Source organism: Neophocaena asiaeorientalis, unplaced genomic scaffold (genome assembly GCF_003031525.2).
Source record: "Neophocaena asiaeorientalis asiaeorientalis breed wild unplaced genomic scaffold, Neophocaena_asiaeorientalis_V1.1 scaffold86, whole genome shotgun sequence".
In the NCBI taxonomy this organism is placed as follows: domain Eukaryota; kingdom Metazoa; phylum Chordata; class Mammalia; order Artiodactyla; family Phocoenidae; genus Neophocaena; species Neophocaena asiaeorientalis.
Window position 1 is genome coordinate 5,538,752 of NW_020175039.1, and position 5,757 is coordinate 5,544,508.

The window sequence follows — 5,757 nt, forward strand, 5'->3', positions numbered from 1 at the left end:
GTCTGGGGGCCCCCCCCGCCTCGCCCCCTCACCTCGCCTCTCACCGCCTGGGAGCCCCCGGCCGCCGCCCGGAGTCGGGGGCAAGGAGGGGCGGGGAAGTAGGGTGGAGAAGGGTTAGCGGGGGAAGGAAAAGGAGCTGAGGAATGGGGGACGGGCTGGAAGAGAGACGTTTGACAGGTTTGTTGACTGTAAAGAGAGAAAACTTCCCAGGAATGAGGGAGTTTGGGTTGGGGGGCGGTGCGGAGTGGGATGCTGGAGCGGGGGCCAGGAGAGGAAGTTGGCCCCGGGCGCTGGGTGCTCCGGCTAGGGGTGTCGAACTCGAAGGCGCGATGGGCACACTCCGGAGGGGTCACCTCTTACCGGACCCGGCCTCCGCGCCGCACGCCCCTCTTTCAGCCTTTCCCTGAGCACGGGAGGAAGCGCTAGGCCTCCACTCTCCTCCCCAGCCCCCGCCTCATCAGGCCCGAGTTCAGGGGAGGAGGTGCGGAGGGGAGAGGACACAGCAAGAAGAACCTCTTTATGGCCTGCGATCCAGCGCTCGCACGTGTAGGCGAGCGACAGAGTGGAGCTTGCAGACTTCCAAGAGAGTGAAGGGTCAGAACTCGCTGCAACCGGGCCTCGTGGGTCCGTGGGTCCCTGCCTCAGGCCGCTCCCCCCAACTTGGCCGGGGCCAGAGGGGGTGGGAGGGCCAGCTGCAGGTGAGATGGCATTTATCTGATTCTCTAATGCCACAAAAATGTCTTTGATGCCCCTGGTCCCCTCCCCACGGGGGGGAGATCAAAGGCCCCGTGGGGAGGAAAGGACAGCTCCATTCATCACACCAAGCGGGCTGGCAGGGAGCTGTAGTCCCTGCTCCTCCCTCTGGCCCCGTGTGCTCCAGGGGTGCCGAGGGACAGGTGGTGCAGGACATTCCACAGCAAAGGCCAGTCTCCCTACCACCGCTACCCAGAGCAGCCATCAAGCTGTAAGGGTGCTCCTGGGAGGAGAGGACAGACAGACGACCTCAAGCCCGTGTGACAGAAACTTCAGGCACCTAGAGGAAAGCTCCTGGTCTTCTGGAATGGGAGGGGCGGGGAGCACCTGAACTTGGGGAATGAGGCCACTGCCCAAGGAAATAAGAGGAACACCCTGGTGAGCAGAGAGAAGGCAAGGTTCCGAGTGTGGGCACAAGTGGATCACGATGGGCTGGGGTTGCAATAAAAGACCACAGATGCCTATCCCAGGGGAGGAGGCAGATCTGGGAAAGGAAGGATGAGCAAGTGGAGAAGAGAAAGGAAATGGAGAAACATTGGCCCAGGCACATAGGGAAGCCCCTGGGTTTGCTGGGAGCCCCAGCCCAGGGCCCTGGTGTCCAGGTTGAGTCAGTCTAATTCCTTGTACTGGGTACTGAGAGTTCTGGTCAGGGTGCTGGAGCGTTCTAGAGAAGGGGGCTAGTGGCTGAGGGAGATAGCCAGGGGGGCATGGCCCAAGTGCAGCCCCTCCCATTTTAGCCCTTAAGAGCATCCAGACGCCATACACAGCCCCTGCACCTCTTAATTTTATACACAGTTGCTGTTGCTGCAGGGCAGTGCCAACTCCAGACCCTGCACCCTCAATGACATGCCCAGGTTGGGCACACACTCAGGCCAGATGGTGCTGAACAGGCGGCTGGAGGGCTCTGGGGGTCCCTGGAGGCTGCAGGTGGCCAACGACCAACCCCCTGGGGACCACTGCCTGGGTTCTGAGCCCCCTGCCCCCCTCCCGGTCCCCTGCCCCCACCCTGCTACTGTTATTGTAGATTATGAAATGCTCTCCCTATCCTGCATTCTTCTCCGAGGCAAGAATTTTAATGTATTTGTCTTTGTCATCAGGGGACCAGGGCTCTGGGACCGCCCTGCCTCTGCCTGAGGAGGGATCGCCCCAAATCTAGTCCCTGCTGCCTCCAGACCCCGGCCTCTCTCCATTACCACCCCCTCATGCCCTAGCCCTGTCCCTCCCCTCCCCCTCCTAAGACATGGTCTCTCTGTGGGGTGGATAAAAATGATGTTATTGAAACAACAGAATTGGGAGCAGTGGCAGGGAGCAGGGATCAGCTCAGGAAACTGGGGCGTTTGCCAAGAAGCCTTCTCCCCCGCAGGCAGCCTTTCTGCCCCCACCCCCCACCTTTCCTACAAACACACGCAGAAGGCCCCACCCCTCCGGCAGTACTCTCTCTGGCCAGACCTTGTAGCATATTTGGCCATATCTGGACTCCCCAAGCCCTCGTGCTCCCCCCACCAATGCACCCCTGAATCCCATTCCAGAGTCAGCCGGCCCAGTAGTGCCTGCAGAAGCACTGAGGCAGGGGAGGGGTGGGCTGCAGTCAGTGATGGGCAGGCCTCCCGAAGCCCCAGTTCCCAGGGCCCCTGTCCCAAGGGCAACCTTGCCTCTGCCCACTGCCTTCTGCCTTCTCTGCACCCCATCGAGGGGTTGGCTGGCCTATGGTCAGAGCTAGAGCAATGACTTCTGCCCTTAAGCCCTCAAACCTTCAGAGAGATGAGTTCAGATGTTCCTGAGGCTTCAGTCCATCACTGTCACTTTAGAAGACCCTCCACAGAGCAGGGCTGGGAAACTAGGAGATGGAGCCAGAGACATACAAAGACAGATCAAGATGCATGCATACGCATGCCCACTCATACACACCCACAGCTGGGCACAGACTGCCAGATACCCCACAGAAACCACAGGACTCCCTCACCTCTCCTAGACAATGCTGGGTAACTTTCACCCACAGGTTTGGATGGACACACAGGTGGGCTGGCTCAGGCTGAGACACATGCCTGCTTCCCTGGAGATCACATGCACACACAAACGCACACACATCACCTCTGCAGCATGAATGGGGTGGTGCCACTCTGATCCCTCTCTCTCTGTCCTCTGGGCCCCCTCCACCTCTTCCCCCATCTCTCTGCCTTAGGTCTAGGCCTCGTCGCAAAAGAGAGGTGGGGAAGGAGAGACAGGGGTGTCTGGCTGCGGGGTTGGAGAGGAAGGAGGGGCAGAGGTGGGGACTGTGGAGAGGGAGAGAGGCAGCTGGAGACAGATAACATCAGAATCGCTGCAGGGGAAAGCAGAGCCCTCTGTCTGTCGGATTCTCTCTCTCACTGTCTTTCTGTGTGTCTTTTCACGTCTCTCCCATCTCCATAATTCGGTCTCTATTTGTGTCTGTCTCTAAATCACTTTCTCTGTTTCTTTGTTTCTCAGAATGACTGAAGCTGCAGGAGCCCAGGAATTTGGGCCTGTGACCCTTCCCCTCCCAATCACCTCCCTCTCTCTGTCCCTCCCTACCATCATCCCTCCCTCCCTCCTTCCCCAGCAATGGGACCTAGCTCTCATTCCTTCAGGGTGGTGACTGGACTTGAGAATTCCTCAGGGCACTAGGTCTCTGGGTCCCAGGAGAACAGAGAGAGGAAAGGCCAGTCCTCTAGAGAGACAGAGGGAAGAAAAAAGATAGAAAAAAGAGAGAATCACTTTCCTCACCCTTCTGAATCCCAGATGCTCTACTCCAGCTTTTCGCAGCCCACCTGAAATCATGAGAATGTGCCTTTCCAGCCCAGAGTGGGAACTCAAATGCCTGGTTCCCAGCTTTAACCAGTCTTTCCCTGTCTTGCAGGTCAGGTTTCCCTGAGACTCCCTCTGGGTCTTTATCCAAGGGACCCCCCCCACCCCAGGACCTGGTTCCCCACAGAGCCCACCGGCCTCACATCTTCCACATCTCTCAGCCCTATCCACGCACCCAGCCTTCCCATCACCCCATCAGTCAAAGGGAAAAGGAACCCAGGGGAGCTGGAAAGAGGGGGAGTGGGGAGCAGGGACTGAGAAGGAGGGGCTGCTGCTCGCCCACCAGAACTGGGCTGGGGGGAAGCCAGGGAACATTTGTTTCCACTTAGCTCAGCCCCAGTGGCCCCGAGCGGGAGTGGTTGGGCCCAGGAGCCTCTCCAGCCATCCCCATCCAGGCCTGGCTCCTGCATTGGAAGAACCCTGGCATGGCCTCGGGGGTTCTGGAGACAAGTCCCCGTCCTCTTCTCACTGCGTCATTCTTCTCCAGGTCACACCACCTATCCCCACTGTTTCAGCCCTCACCTCTCAGGGAATCAGGCCTCCTCCGTCCAGGTCTCCAGACCCAGACCCTTTCCTAATTGTGGTGTCTGCTGCCTATCTCTCCCTGGACAGCAGTCAACAATTTTTTAATCAAACACATACTATGTGCCAGGCACCCGGCTAGACAGCAGAGAGACAACGGTGAGCAAAAGCAAACATAACCCTCACCCTCGTCGGGCTGATGGTCATTAATCATATCACATCACAGACAAGTGGAAAAATCACAACCTTGACCTGTGCTGCAGAGGAGAAGGGAGCGCACAGCGAGAGGCTCAAGCAGGAGGGTTGATCAAATCCAGGAAGGTGGAGAAGGCCCCTCTGAAGAGGGAACCCTCCAAGTGAGATACAAAAATAAGTTGGGGTTAACTGGGAGATACAGGGAAGGAAGAGCATTTCTAGCAGAGGGAACAGCCTTGTGAAAGCCCTGCAGGGATCTGGAGAAGGCAGGAGGGTGGGGGAAGGGGGCTGTTCTCTTTTGAGGGCACATGGAGTGGGATGGCTGGCAAGGTGCTGCCTCCTTTCACGGTAGTTGCTTTCAAGAGTGTTCAATTGTACATTTGTTCTATGTTCTTTCCTATGTTATCTTAATAAAATGTTTTTTTTTAAAGCAATAGGAAGCAGTGGAGATTTCACTGGGACAGTGAGTGACATGGTCGCTTCTACATTTCGAAAAGATGACTCTGGCCACAGTGTGAAGAGGAGGTAGGAGAGGGGCCAGAGTGGAAGGAGGAAGATTGGTTAGGAGACTCTGCAGTGGCTCTAAGTGGCCCGGAAAAGCCTCTGTAGCTTCCACCTGCGTCAATGGCAGAGGCGAGGAAAGAAGCAGACAGCACTGACCACTGTGGAGGAAGTAGGGTCAATGGACTTGTGGAGAGGTTGGAAATGGGGTGAGGAAGACGGAGGTGGCAAAGAAGCCTCTGGGATTTTAACTGGCCCAACAGGATGAATGGTGGTGCGTCCACTCAGTCAAGGAATGCCGGAAGAGGACCAGCATTAGGCAAGGTTCAGTGGGGAAATTCGGGACGTGAATTAAAGATGCTTTCCAAACATTCATAAGGAACTGTCGAGGAGGCAGTTGGATGTATGGGTCTGGAGCTCAGAGGGGAGGCCGGGGCTGAGTCATCCTGGGATAGGGTGTAATTAAGCCGAGAGCAGGCCGAGATCGCCCAGGGGAGAGTGCAGAGTGAGAGCAGCCTTCTTGAAGTCATGTTTCATGGCTGGATGAAGGGGAAGAAGCTGCAAAGCAGACTGAGGAGGAGCCACAGAGGCAGGAGGGCGAAAGGAGCGCTGTGCTTTCACAGAAGCCAAGGAAAGAGAGCACGGGCAGTGGGCGATCATATCAACCACTTCTGAGAATCAGTCAGATGAGAGGAGGATGTGTCCGCAGAACACATGAGGAAAACCACCGAATCATCTAGACCTCAGGCTACTTTTGCCAAAGCGCGAGGACGACCCCGCCACCTTCTTGCTGTGACACTTCCACAAGCACACCTCTTACAAAACCAAGTCCATGCTTCTTGACGTGGCATTCAGGGCCCGCCATAGTTCAGCTCTTTGGGGGTCTCCACAGCCTCATCTTCCTGGTGGTCTCCACCAGAGCTCCAGGCTCACAGTGGCTCTTGATCAGACCCCCAATCCCTG